The sequence below is a fragment of the Anser anser genome, assembly GCF_964211835.1.
Source record: "Anser anser genome assembly, chromosome: 1".
Classification (NCBI taxonomy): Eukaryota; Metazoa; Chordata; class Aves; order Anseriformes; family Anatidae; genus Anser; species Anser anser.
Genome location: NC_139720.1, coordinates 143,450,683 through 143,466,391, shown reverse-complemented (window position 1 = coordinate 143,466,391; position 15,709 = coordinate 143,450,683).

Below are 15,709 nucleotides of genomic sequence, written 5' to 3'. Positions count from 1 at the left end.
AAAGTAGACATGATAAAACTTGGTTTGTTTCACTGTAATACAGTTGTTGGATCTGCAAAAATGCCAAAAGAAAACATGGTCCAGGAACCATGAAGACCCCTACACTATACTGTAACATGGCAGGGAAAAAATTGTTTTATCCTTGCTAGGACTGTTTTTCTCCATATTTAGTCTAATTTTCAGGAAGTGAAATAAGCACACACTCTGGGTGAATCATTATTTCTAAAACTTGGGGTCTCAGAGACTCATATCATAAGTAGAGAGACCATCAAATAAAGTAAATTGATCTTGACTTTCAAGACATTTTGAATTAGAAATATTTTAGTGAGAGCTATATATCAAATCTATACCAATGCTGATTAAAGTTTCTAGATTTTTTTTTTTGGGGGGGTGGAGTAGGGTAGGGGTTAGTGGGAAGGAAGGTGGTATATTTTCATCTATAAGCTAAGAATTCTCACATCCATCTCAATTTTAACATACTTTTATTTAACCATTCTTAGAAGTCCACAGGTACTTTGAAGAATTTCCTTCAAAACTAAAAATCCAAACCTCGTTCAGTCACAAGGAAAGTGACCTGCAGAGTATCCTAGTACCTACGTGAGCAGCATGGCACTGCAGAATGCCTTGCCCAAGTCACTGGTGGGAAAAGGTAGCTTTTCTTCAGTCTGCTTCTCCTACTTCTGTTTTTTCCCATCTTTTTCTCTCCAACCCCTTATCCTATCCTACCCCTCCAAAAACACATCACTAACACCAAATATATATATATATATATGTAAGTTTTGTTCTTTTAAAAACAAACAAAAACATACAGAAATCAAACGTCCTGTCTTTCATCTGTTTACAAACATTTCCTTGGTCAGTATTCTGGGTGCATCTAATATTGCATTAACACTGTTACACACACTGAGCAGTGCAAACTATCAAAAATTAACGGCACAAGGAAGAGAAAGGGGTGTTTTAAATCCTGGTTGAACTGAAGTCTAAGATAGCATCTACCTACCTATTTCTGTACAGTCGGGATTTCATCGTGACTGATTACTAAGCCTTTTGACTGATTTCATTGATACATGAAATCAGGTATAATGATACATTTTGGGATCCATGTAAAATATTTTCCACATTTGTAGTACACTTGTATGTACATGTGTGCTAAGTAACTTAGAAAATATATATATGTGCATCCATATATATTGCCAAGTAACTTATGGATGAGAATATAAACAAAATAATCTAGAGAAACATTAAGTGACAGTAATACTAACCATTGATACGTCTCCCTTGTGTAGAATCAAAGCTGGATTGGAGAAAAAAGAAAAGAAGATGCCAGGAATCTGTAAGGTATTCTCCATAGAGAACACAGAATAAATGTACAAAGATAAGACAAAAATAGAACAGAATGATAAAAGTTAGAAAAACATAATCATCCAGCAGATGTAACATCTATTAGCTAAGCTCATATGCAAAATAACTTTCACAGTTAAACAAGGCAAGGTGATATTAACATGCACTGTATTGTTTCTGCCCTGGGTATACACACAAAAAAAAAACCATAATGCATATATTCAATCTGATGAAAAGCTTCAGATTTAAACTTGCTAATAATAACTGTAGCTTTAGTAAAAATAAGTGTGAATCACAGCTGAAGTTTTGAAACATAGCCCAGCCCACATTATGCAGGAGCTGCAAGGATTTGCTTCAGATGTAAAGTTTTTGTGCAGGTTTCAGTCCGCTAGTTAGTAAGGAGCTGATGAGCCCTTCACTTGTGAACACAGAGATCATTTTTTCTTTTGGCATTAGCAGTTTTCTGTGTCAATACATAAGATGGTGCTGGTATTGTGTTATGAAACACTTCCTGTATTCTTGTACTTGTCTACTGTAGTCCAGTATTTGTAGTGCTCTAGTCAGTATCTATTGCAGATGTTTTTATGAAACCTCTCAAGCTTTTTTTTTTTTTTTCTATGTGTAAAGTTCACAAATTGAGTTGTGAACCCAATTCCTCAGTCTTTCCAGGGATAGCTACTTATAAAACTGCACAGACAACAAGGGATGTTCCCACCAGATCTGACAGCTGGTGATCCCAAAACCTTGGGAAAGCCAGATCTGAGCTGGAAAGACTTAAGTGTCTTCAATAATACACTAGTAGGGTTTTTGAAAGCCTTGAGCTCCACATGATTTTCTGCCAAAGATTTTCAGCAAATTTAACACAATCTTAAGTGTATGCTTTCCAGCAGTCACAAACTCCACAGACTATGTCATCTAGACTTTTGGGAGGCTTCTCCCATGGCTCTGCAACATGTGTGTTTTGTGGAAGGCCTGTCCCCAGAAGTGGTACGGAAGGGATGAACACCCAACCACTATCCAGCTGGAGAAAGCCTTCTTGTGTTCACCAGACAGACTTTCTTACCATGAGAGCTAACACATTTGCTAAAACAAAAGTTGCCAAATTTTTCCATTTATAAAAAGGCAAAAGTATCCTTTTTTTTCCCTTCCAGCTTCAACATTTTGAAGTAAAATCACCATGAGGGTGATGCTATATGTTTTGATAACACATTATTATTGTCTAAGAAAATAATAATATAGTTAGGAACACCTGTTAATGTTCTTATACTAGTGCCCCTTATTTTTATGCTAATATACAATTGCTCCATACTTACAAAAATATAACAATAGGCTGTAATTTATAACAACAACAACATCAGAAACACCCCAGTAATGTTCTCAGTTGCTAATTGATCATTTGCTACAACTACTTTCCTTACAGATCCAGGCTAGTAGCGTCATTAAAAGTTAGAGGTCTAACAGAGATCCTGCTTGAACAAAAGAAACCAGATGGCTGCGTGGTACACAACAGCTATGGATCCTAGCTTTTTTTTCTATGGAAGCCATCTTTGAAATATAGGTCAAATCATGAATGAAACATGCTGAGGGATCTTAAACTATCAAGCCAATCTGTAGAAGATAGTTACATGGAACATAAAATTCATTTAAAAAATCGTGAAATCTTTTAGACAAGGTTTCCCTGAAGACCAAGGTGAAGGGGTAAAACAGGATTTTACTAAGACAAGCTCCTCTTGGAAAGTTTCTTTTTTAAGTATACCTGTTCTGCAGGTATTTGACTTACCAGCTCAGTACTTAGGTTATACTTATACTTTCCGCACATATAAACTGCAATGGACTCAGGAAAGGCAAGCTTGGCAGGGTCATTATTGCCCAGATCTCAGTACTTGTTCAACAGCTCTTCTCTGTCTGGTAGATGCTTACAGACTAGATAAATCTGATTTGAGGTATTCCTGATTTATTTATGATAATTTTTTAATAATTTTCTTTTCTCTAGGCATAAACCCATTAATAAATACTTGCATTATACATAACCAATGAGATTTTTATTTTTTTGTTGTAATACAGTAAACCAAATTTGGCTCTGACTGATTTGCTTCTTCTGTGTATCCTGGTACAAGGAAAAATTTTTCTACTTTTACTCTTACCAAGCTTGAAATGCCAGGGGAGTGATGCACAGTCTGATAAAGTTCTCTTAAAGGAAGTTGTGGATTTTCCATTTTTTTGAAAATTCAACTCATCTCAAGACAGGACGTCTTTTCAGAAGATATGCTCCAGCCTTAATTGGGGTGTTCAGTCTGAGGGTAAGTGGGTGAAATTTAAGGGCCAGCAATACATAAGCAGTTTCTCTAAATAATCTCACAATCTCTTCAATTCTATGCATTTAAAATGAAGAATCTTGCAGTGTGCAGCCTACAACATGTTAAGTACTCTTGGAGCATGGGCAAATCACTTATACCCAATAAGTAACTCTACATAATTTCCACAATGAATCCTTTCCCACCCTGCATAAAATACAGCATAACTGTGCAAGAACAGATTAATGTTGTAACTAGCACACAGACGGTCTCACCAGCCTTGCTTCAAAGCCATTGTGCAGAAGCTGTGAAGCCCCTTCAAGCTGTATGGGCGAGATCTGTGCTCTGAGGGCCTAAAAAACTCACTTTCTGCAGTCCAGAACATAGCCCTGTGATGACAGGTTGACTCTTCAATTCCTCTTCAGAATAAGTCTTTGAAGAGAGGAAATAAAAAACAGATCCTTAGAATGATGGTCTGAGGAAAAGCTTTTCAATGAAGCCTATTAGCAATGTTTTTGCTTTGACAGAAGTATGAAAACATACGCATAAAAAGAATGAAAAAAATATGAACAAAAGTGAAAGGGAGTGCAAGCATTCTGTAAGAGAAGATAGGATAGTCTGTGGTTTGAAAGCAGTTAACATCTCATTTAGCTTCTTACGAAGGTATGCATTACTCAAGGAATAATGACAAGCATTTTAGTCTTTATCTTAATGTCTCCATGTTGCCCAGAGTTAAGTTGAACATTGTTTTGGTAGGAAACATCAAAGAGCTGCATTGTGTCCGTCGCAATATGTCAAGTCAAATATGCAAGCTGAAGAAGTGCCTTGATTTTGCTCAATTAGTACTGTTTGCTTTGTGACCTTCCCATTAGCAAGTATAAATTTGTACAGTGGTCACCATTTAAAAATCAATATTTACCAAGGGTTATCACATCATCAATCTGAGGACACTAAGTAGTTCCTTAAACTTTGAGCAGAAAATAATACTGATATCTGGTAAATATTTAACACACGTATCATTTTATGGTAACCACCACTTTTGATACAGGTGTTCATTACCTCTTCTTAGCTAAACCTTATATTACATTACATTGCACTGGACTTAGGCTTCACTTCTGCCAGATTTGAGTTAAGGACACTGAGAAGAATACAGAAAAAAACTGACTTTATAATGAAGATAAAGAAAATAACTATAATAAATAACCATTTTTTTTCCCTGTCCTTTCTTCCCAAAGCATTTCATTCACCATGAGTACTCTGTGAAAACACCGAATTTATGGTTAAAATATATCTGTAGAAAATTAACTACAGGTTCCATTTTCCCTTGAGTATGATTGGAAATTTTCTCCTTGGTAAGGAAGGCTCTCCAGTAGCTATCTACGTTGTCCAGATACTTTTAGTTTAACTGCCCTTACTTTGATGTGTAAGTAACAGATGTTTAAGAGAGAAGAAATTAGATAGACTGTGATTACTGAGAAACAACTTAATTTCAATTCATTACTTGATGTTCTCATTCACTTGTTCTGAAAATGACAGTAGTTAGTAGGGTAGTTGGGTTTTTTTAATTGACAATTTTTATGTTTTAACAATCAACTTAAACTTAACCTATGCACACCTCTAATTTTGAAACACATCATTTGCGAGCAAATATATCACTTTTTCAGGGTAAGTTGGAATTATTTCCAAAATGGCTTTGCTTTAATTACGTGTGTGTACTACTTAGCCAGCTTGTTTTCTTGTAGGCTATGGAAAGAGGTAAGGAGAAAGCAGGAATCAACAATTTTGCTTCTCTCCCTTTCCCCCAAACAACATTCTTTCCTTTCCAGTTTTCTAAAAATTAGGTATTTCAAATGAGCTAGAGTAAGGGCTTGGCAGGGGAGAGATTAGACTTGGGTATTTCTAGTGGGAAGGAAAAGGGCTGATTAGGAAACTATCTTGGATAGCTCATTAGCTTTCAAATATTGCATGTGTTTGGTTGATAAAGGTAATAATGTTCGCACAAGTACTGTAAGGCATTTGACTTTGTACCTCACAAAATTTTGATTAAGAAAATAAAATGATAATAAACTCAACATGGCACATGTTGAATGGCTTAAAAAGTACAATTTCTTTCTTGTAATTGCAAACAGGGAATTTTCACAGAAATAATGTTTTCCTAGTCAGGTCCTCAGGGATCAGTTTTTAATGCCATGCTATGAAATATTAGTATCAGTGGAGAGGGAAAGATTTAGAATAGCTTTTTGGAAATATAGTGCAAAGAGAATACCTAGGAAAGCTGCAATTCCTCAGTGGAAATTTTTATAAACTGATTGTGTAACATATCAGGACGTTCTAAGTGTCTTTGTATGAATATGGTCTAGATGATCCTTTGAGATATGTCCAGAACTGTATTTGCATTATTCAAACGTAAAATGATCACTGATAAAATTTAAATTTTATCATGAAACTGAAGCAACAATAAATTTACACAGAGATTGCCGACACAATGCCACCTGGATCTCTTGGTAACTTGGATGTAAGCAAGCAACACACAGCATAGCAGTGGGAAGCTGCCTGCGGAGAAGTCAGGGAGAGAAGGAAAGAAGGAATATAAACTGTACTAACTAAAAACCTGTGTTAGGACAAATTCCATTCCAAGATGGAATGACTCTGAAAGGACTATAGAACTCAAAATGAAGAACCCTGGAGTAATGATGAATCCAAAAAAAAGTAATCTCTGAGTGCATTAACACTGCACATCACGTAACCTCAATGTCTGAGTACAACAGACAACTATCCCTAGTTCTGATCTCCCCAACTATGGAGAAAAGCCATTGCAGCAGTAGAAGTGTTGTTTCATTCTTATAATTCATTCTTATTATGACTAACTCCAACAAATTATGTATGCTTAGTTCATAGGCCAGGCAAAGTGTGCAGGGAGAGGTATTATATTTTATGTCTAACTGATATCAATGGAAATAACAGATGAACTTTTATGTTCACAAGCCCTAAACTCCGTCTTTTTCCCCAGCTGTATCCACCTGTCTTATAAAAAATATTACTTGTCCTTACAAAGTCTGCTTTATTTTTATCCTTCAGCCATCAAAATTTTAACAACCTTATTGTAGCCAGATATTGAAGTAACAGGTGACTTGATGAAGTCTAGGAGAAGCGATCTGTAGGAAAGAAATATAATCCTTGCATTCTGGCAAAAAGACTGCCACACACTCCAAGAGCTGAAAGCTCAAATTAGATAAAATCAGAGTTTAAACTAGGTGTACTTTTTATCAGTGAGAAAAATTAACTCCTAAACAATGTGTCGATATATGTTAGATTCCCCATTAGAAAAAATATGAAAACAAGTCTGAATATTTTTGATAAATTATGTAGCACCAAGAGAAGTTGAGAGATTTGGAACTAAACCAAGACATTTAACAGAGTTTTGCTCTTTGTTATACAGGAGGTAAAAAATGGGTGAACCCAGTTGTCCTTTTAAGTTCCATATTTTATGAATTACAACACTGCAGTTTAATTCCAAGAGCTGAATTTAAAAATGATTGGTAGAACTCAAAAAACACTCGTTTTTTTTTTTTTTTTTCCAATTCCAAGTTTGAGGCTGCTACATCTCACAATTGTTGTTCTTTGTTCATCTTGTACAAGGAAACAGGCAAAGGTTCCACAGGATGAGAGTCAGGCTAGGCCAACACAGACAGGCTTTTAAGCAATCTCCTCAAGCACCACAAATCTGTGTCCAAACCTCACAGTTTATCATGTGCTAAGCCTATCCAGATGGCAGGTGATATTCTGGTATTAACAATCCACATCCATTTCCACTTCCATCTCTGTAGAAAATTGCCAGCAAGTTTCCCTGATGGTCTTTTAAAAGTAAAGAAACATGCGTATATATGAATATATATCACATATATTAAAATACCTTGTACCTATGGAAAAAAAATAATAAACACAACAAGTTCTTAGTAGTTTAGAATCTGAAATATGTAACAGAGCATGGCTTCAAATACTATGAAATTGTGTTATTTGAAAGTACTTTCACTAACTGCATGTGTCAGTCCTGGGCTCTGGAGGACAGGAATTGGATGGAGAGAGGTAGAGTCCTCTCTGCAAGTAGTTGATCTGCATACCTGTGAGAGCTGGAGAACTGGGCTTTTGCACAAACAAAGGAAGAACTCCAGACCAAAACTTTTCTCTCTGCACAGTGTTATGGGTGTTGTTACAGCTCCAGTCTGCAGTGCTATGATCTACACAACCAACTAAAACATCAGATTTATAGTCTGGGAAATTTGGAGATTTTATTATGCATACCAAGGCAACAGAAATAAGCATGGAGTCACAGAGCAAACTGAACTGGCATGTAGCTGTAGTCACATTTCAATTGTCCAGTGGCTATAGCTAAAAGTCTAGCTAGAGGAAATCCAGCCTCGCAGGATTTAGATTTTTTTTTTTCCTTGGGAAAATTGTGCTTTTACGTTTTCAAAGTTACTTGCAACTCATTAGGGCTGCCTTTCAATTTCTCCAGAGGTTACCTGCTTCTCAACAGGGCTTAAGAGAAAGCTCTCTGCTTCCCAGTTGCTTTGTTCCCCTACAAACAACTTCGCCTTCTCTGTTGTTCCCCTGTGAACACCTGCCTGCCTGTGGGAATAAGGTTTGGGACCAGGAGACTAAGACCACAGTGCAAGGCAACAGGCACCCAGTTCTGCAGCTTGGATGGAGGCTCTCAGAGGAGGAGCTAGCACAGCTGTGTGAAATTGAGTGGGTCTCAGGAACAGAAAAGTCTCCAGACTTTTGCTTCATCATATTTTTGCATTCTGTGAATCACTGGCAGCAAGGTGAAAACTGAAACTCAGTCTTATTTTTTGACCCCTAAAGTCTTTACTGAAGTCTTCACAATCCAATTCTTTCTGGAAAGACAAAAACAAACAAACAAACAAACAAACAAAAAAAAACGATCTTTTTTTCCTGTTTTGATCTCCTATTTCCACACAGACGTTTTCTCTTCTTCTTTATAACAGGTGAATCAGCTGGTACTTTAAAGTTCTGCAGATGTCCTACTCAACCACTTTTCATCAAGAACTCCAATAACCTGTGAGTCATTTCAATTCAGGTTTTTCTGAGGTCTGTTTCCTCTTCTACAGCACAAGTAGGCCATCCTTGCTAGCATAAGTCTGATAGCTATCTTGAGGCGCATCAGTTAGATGTTTATCTTGAGGATAGGATATATAAGTATCAGAGTTATGAACATTCCTGTCCTCTTTATTTAACCAGAGAGGGAGGATTTGCACACTGAGCGATTTAGGGCACCTAAGCTCAGTTCCTTCCAAAATCTATTTCTTTTCACCAAAATTTTGAGACTGAGGGAAGTTTACAGTATTAAGTCCCCGCAGCTAAAGCAGTATCTATCCTGCCTTCTTTCTTCCACTGGTTATATATCCCATACAAGTTCATACACCCATAAACACTGGTGGAAGTAACAAGGGACTTTCTTGCATCACTGCTGCCTTCATAAGTGCCTTTCCTTCTCTGAGCTGACAGCATTCAGATCTCATTACTACACACAGGGTGCAAAGTGTACTTACCCCATCCTAGCAACACAGAGATATGGATTTTTGTAACACCGTCTCTTTTTTTTTATACACATTCATCCTCTGGGGAGGATTTGCATTACATCATTATATCCAGAGCATCTCGGTGGTTCTGCTCCCCTTCAGAGGTACAGGCACAGCAGGAAGGGGTCCTCAGCAGCTTAACTGGCACAGAAACTTTTCCAGCTGCTTGTTGCTGGTGGCTCAACAGCCCTCACAGGGTTAACCCAGCCATAGGCTGCTGCAGTGTCTTGACACAACTTGGAATTTTGCCAAATAGCATTAATTAGATGTCATGCTTTTCATCAGACTTATTAAAAAATGTACTCATCCCTACCAGCTTCCATACTGACAGACTATTATTATTATTATTATTATTGTTAATACTATTATTATTACTTTACAGTTAGTGTGTTGTTCCCTAACCACCATTAAATAAGACTGGAAGGTGTTTCTGAATTAATACTTTAAGACCACTCTAAACTATACAAAGCACTGAGAATTATAGAAGACATTTATTTTAGGTGGCAAAGCACTTTTCCCATGTTATTTTTTTTATTTATTTATTTTTTTAATGGGAAATGCCTGTACGCAATGCTGTCTTAATCTGTTCTAGACTAAAGGAATGCCTTGATCTAAGAGGTGGCTGTATTTTGGAAAGGTGAGGGGTACTTGGTGAGGGGGATGAAAAGAGAATAATCACTACAAGAAAATGTGTGGTAAAATATTTATGAAATGTTTAGTGGAAAACAAACATTTGAAAATACATAAATTTACCCTATACTTACCTTAGATTTATATATATTTATATACACATTATTTAAACTCTACAGTGTTAATTCAGTGCACTAATACGGACATGCTATGGTATGCTGTCATGGATTGTTTAGCCTGATCATAGATCTCAGAGAGAATGACTGTAAACAGGAGCATATATATTTGCAGTGCAACCTGTGATAGCATCCTTATGTTGGATGACAGAAGTTACCAAGAGAGATCACACAGTGGTCAAAACACTACCCTGAGATCAAGTAAACTTTATTCATATCCCTACTTCCCATCACGAGGATTTATTGGGACAAATGTAGTAAACTGTCAGGTATTTGTAGACTTCAGTAATATAGAGTGTTCATTAAAGACTGACAGTTTTAGGACTTTTACCTTGTGTTACATTTGAACACAGTTTGAAGAATTGGCCTATTTTTCTTTTGTTGGGTTTTCCAAAAAAAAAAAAAAAACAGCTTGCAATTTGCCTTGGGAAACAGGCTCAATTTGTATTTGCTTAGCCCTAAGACTTGTGCAGAGAAAGCAAGTTTGTCATGTATCTGTCATGACATTATCTAGATAATTCCTTTAGATAAGCATTATCATTTTTCTGGAGTAGTATTGAAGAGGACTTTACCCTGGAGTGAACTAAGAGCAGCTGATATGGCTGGATAAATACTTAGTTCTGTCTGGTATCATGTATATACCTTCCACATGAGAGGCAGTCTATGTTCTTCAGTAGGAAAATAAATATCTACTGTTACCCAAGAAATGATTGTCTATTTTTAAGTTGGCACTTTTCCTAATCTGACTATTAATACATTCAGAAAAAGTAAAATAATGATAATAATAATGACAATAATAAAGGTATTCCTGTTAAGACACAGCTTTGTGCAGAGTGAGCTTGAAAACAAGCTTTTTTCTTTCAAGACAGTTTTCACCGTTGCTTCTGAGCTACATGGCAGGAGTGATGTTTGGGCATCAGTGTTGCAAATGAAGAATCACCAGTGGACTGCAAAGGCCAAGCAGAACTCCCCCTAATCCAGCAGGGAAAATCTCATTGCTTGGGACCCCCAGCTCCTTTGCTAATGAAATACACTGCAATTTTCAAACAATACATCCGATACAAGGAATATTTTTCTGAACTTTTTTTTTGTCATAATAATATTTGTACTGTAATAGTGTCGATTAGTAACAACTGTAGAAGACATGTACGATACAGGACACCTAAGCCTGAGACTTCTCTGTGCCAATGTTTGTATTACCATTGCTACCTGCCTGAGCACTGATAGGAGATAACCTCCAAAAACGCCAGTATGGACAAAGACTTAGACAGCACTTGTTATTAAATCTGGCCATGTGCCTTCAGGTATCCCAGAAAGGCTCAGGGGAGAGCCTTTCTGTTCTCCTTTCTGATCCTGAATGATTGCTCCCTGACACGGCTTTTGCACTTCCCTGCATGCAGACTCACAGCCTGGCACATCTGGATGGTATAGAAGGATCACACTGAGTGAGCTGCTGGGGCTCACATGCCAAGATGAGGGAGCAATAGCAGCCCACACATTTATCCATCACCTCTTTGACCCACACACAGAGGCCATGGCTTTAAGACCATTTGTCAAAAGAAAGTGAGCAACTGGGGAAGCAGTCTTCACAACTCCCAGAGTTTTTTTCTGGCTCTGGCATTTTTCTTAAACTGCAGCCCCAGAGGCAGACTATGCAACCTGAAGATTTCACATCATTAAAAATACATGCATACACACTCACACATGCACACACTCTCAGGTGTTATGTTAGCAGAGCAAAGCTTTAAAGTACGTCCAAAAAAAAAAACCCTGTAGACAAAGGAAAAGAGAACAGAATAATTTTTTAATTATTTAAACATTGCAGCTTCATAATTTCTGAGCATTTGGAATTGGCAATAATTTGTATTGCTCGGTACATGCCTTAACACAGGTGAGACTTGTCTGCTGGAGAATCTGAAGGTAATTTTTTTTTATGGTTACAAAGAACCTGGCCAAGTTGTGCTTTTATTCTTGCTCCCATTTCCTTTCAGCTCTCCAATTCTTTTTTCCCTTGCCCTTTTCTTCTCAGCGCTCTCCCCAGCCACCCACCCTCCATCTCACAAAGACTAGAGAGACTTGTGAATTGGTTATACTTGTTGCTGGGGCACAGGCAAACTCTGGAGGGATCAGGCAAGCTGGTTTTCATGTTTTACATACAGCATCGTGCTTTCTCTCACTCCCTCTCCCCCTTTCTGTGTTGCAGCCTGTGGTGACACTGACCTCTGGTGATCACATTGGTAACATTCACACTGAAATGACACAGCTGCAATTTGAACCAAGATTATTGTTGTTTTTACTGGTTTGCCCCTTAATGAGGCTATATTTGCCAGTCTCTCTTGCACTGTAAAGGGACATGGGTCTGTTTCCCTTGGCTTGCTCCTGGTCTGGTTTTACACGTGGGAACTATCACAGCCCTACTGTCACTCTAAGCTTAAAGTTTTATAAAATATTTCTCAAAATACATATTGCATGATAGACAAGTTTATCGTCTGTCATGCTATTTTTTAAAAAAAACTGACTTCCATATTGTGCTTTACAGGGACCTGAATTACTAAAATAAATTCAAAACAAGGCTGTGGCCAGTGCAGAAATGACACTATGCAGCTTCTCTGAATACTCTGCCATCTCTGGGATTTCTCACTGCACTACCCCAGTATGGCATTAACTCCACTGCCGTGAGCGGAAACCAGATCCCCACCCAGGCTACTTTTTATCCATCTAGCCAAGAAAAGCAAATAAATCCAGAGCTAAGGCTGCAGTTTTCAATTGCTCATTTTAAATGTGCTCTATTATGATATTGGAATGATCTCAGCACGCTGATGTTACAGAATCAAATATGTGCTGCAGACCTTGGCAGAAGTGAACACTGAGTTAATGAAAAGAGTTTCAGCTTGACATTCTCTCTATTTTGTAACCTTAATTCTGCTTTAATTTATTCTTTGGAAATTTTAGAGCTCAATCCCATGCAGATGGAGTGAGAGAAAATGTTGTGTTGCTTATTAATCATTAGCAAATCTCTGAGATGTGGTGATAGGGTAATGACACAGGTATTGGAAAGCACACTTTGAATGAACTTTAATTAAAAATGTAAGGACTGATGGTACCCTCATTATTTAAGCAACGCTTTTTGAACATCATCCGGTACTGCTGTAGCCCAGTATGTATGAACAGTCCTTGATCTCCTTAGGATAGCTTTAAAAGCAAGGAAGAGGGAAGGATTAATTAAAAGCAGGCTGTTTAAGTAAGTTAAAAATTGTTTTCCACAAAAAATACATGGCAATGTGTCAGGTTAGATGAAAGATATAGACAGCTAGATAATAATCCCCTTGACTGTGTGTTTAACTTTCCTTGTATTGATAGGTTTGCCTGAGTAGTATTATAACATTTCATGAATGTGTTTAAAACACTACTTTACTGTAGCAGAATGAAAATGAATGTTCAGTAGTGTGTCATATGCTTTTAACAAACAGATATCATCTACTCATTTGAGCCAAGCAAAATTAGAAGGACCTAAGGGTCTCTGATCATTTGCCCAAAATTAATGATCAGTTATTGAATAATTAACTGTCATTGATATCTCATTTCTAAACAAATCAATGGAGCCATTTAAGTGTTTGTGTAATGATAGTAATATAATCCTTCCTCATATGAACTGCAAGTGAATAGACCAAAGAGAAAAAGCACATTCTCCACCCAAAGTAATTATGAGACCTACTTAAAAATCATTTGCCTCAGCAGAAATATAAAGTATTTTTCTGCATAATTTACCTCCAAAATGTACGCGCTTGGCTTCAGCTTTAAAAAAAATGAAACCTGTGTGAGTGGAGCTAGTGCTCCAGCATCCTTGAAATGTGAAAGCAGGGATGTAGGCTACATTTATAAGAGCACAGCAAGGCAACCACAGCCATGGTGCCTAGCAGCCCTGGAGCTGCAAAGAAGGGTGCCAGGCACCCCCACATCACACGGTCCACTCTGCCTCGGTCAGGAAAGACGGTGTAAAGCGGGGACTATAAAAGGCGGGTTGTTGCCATTTGTTAATCTCTCCCTCCTTACCGTGCATTGATGTCCCTCCCACCTCCCAGCACTGCTCTTCAAAATGGCCAAGAATGGTCTGGTAATCTAGGATTTAAATTGAGAGGAGTATCTTTTTGATAATACCATAATATATTTACAGTGAGTGAACAAAACTGCTGCCACCAATCAGGTTAGCTTTACAGAGGACTCCACCGCTGTATATTTGAAAGTACTCTGGAGTGTCAAATGCAACTTTTACATTTATTGTCTTAATAAAGAGCAGTGACATGCAAGCACTTCAGCTTGGGTGAGGAGAGGAGGGGGTTCAGTTTATCTCAAGGCACAAGTACTGAAAATTATAAAACTGTTCAGACCAGAAATTATTTTTAAAATATAATGTAGTTCACTCAGAACATCGTGGACCTACTCATTGTTAGCCTTCAGCTGGTAGGACAATGAATGCTTGAAGCAGACTTTTTTTATTAGTATTAGAAAGAGATGGTATTCTGCGAATATAGGTCTGCAAACATAATATGTGCCACAATTGGAAACAGAAATGTTTGCCTTATTATTTCAATGAATGCTTAAATAAAAACAATAACAATACTAAAAGGCATCAAAAATCCCAAATGTGAAACGAAAAACTTAGTGTTTAGCCATATTTAAAAATAATTATATGTGCAAACGATTCCCAACGTGTAGTTATTTTTGCTGCCACTTTTTCACTCCCACCCTTTGGCAACAAAAAAATTGGGTTTGTCTTCCTATTTCTATTAACTGTGGCTTTGAAGAGCTCCACTCCCATTCTTCTCGAATAGAAACACCCAAATATTTCCTAGGAATGTTGAAGTTCACTGCCAGCCTTAGCTGTCCAGTTTTAATAAACTACCAAATTTTGCCTCAGTTTTCTAAGAGTACATAAAGAGTCAATAAAGGATTAGAAAGGGTACAGATTTCCTTTCTCTCCCAGTATCGTGGCTGCACTCTGACTGTTTTGAAGAAGGTTTATGCATTGGATCTTGGCTGTCCCTTCCTATTCTGCTGATGTTTATCAGCTATCACATAACAAGAGTGTATTTTAAAATGTTTTTAAGCCTCTTTTTTAATGGCAACTAAGTACCTGTAGGTCTTTCCTAGTCTTCGCAAATGTGAATACATTTTGTGATATATGCCAGCATATTGAGAGTTTTCTCTGTTGCAGAACTTAGACCAGAATCAATATACAATTATACCTGATTCTGCTTCTGAGTGTGGAGTAAGCAAGAATAATTTCTCAGCATACAGAAATACAGAACAGGGTGTATTTATATGTAGAAGGAGTTCATAGGATAAACATACACTGACCCAGAGAAGGAGAGGACTTAACGGCTTAGCTTTAGCCAATCATCTTTACAGTGGATGCACAGACATCACAGCATATTGCAGCAAGCTCACATCCCAGCCTTACGAATGCTCTCATGAATTGAGCCACTGTATATGTTCCTATTGTATTCAAAATGTTAGCAGCTGAAAATTAGATGTGTGTTCAGTTGACATATTCACAATGTACAGAGCATTGAAAGAAATTAAAGATGCAAAAGAAATGTTAAAACAACCCATTTCTCCCCCTTTCAGCTGTTTGAACAGCAAGCTTCTTATTTCTTTCCTGTGA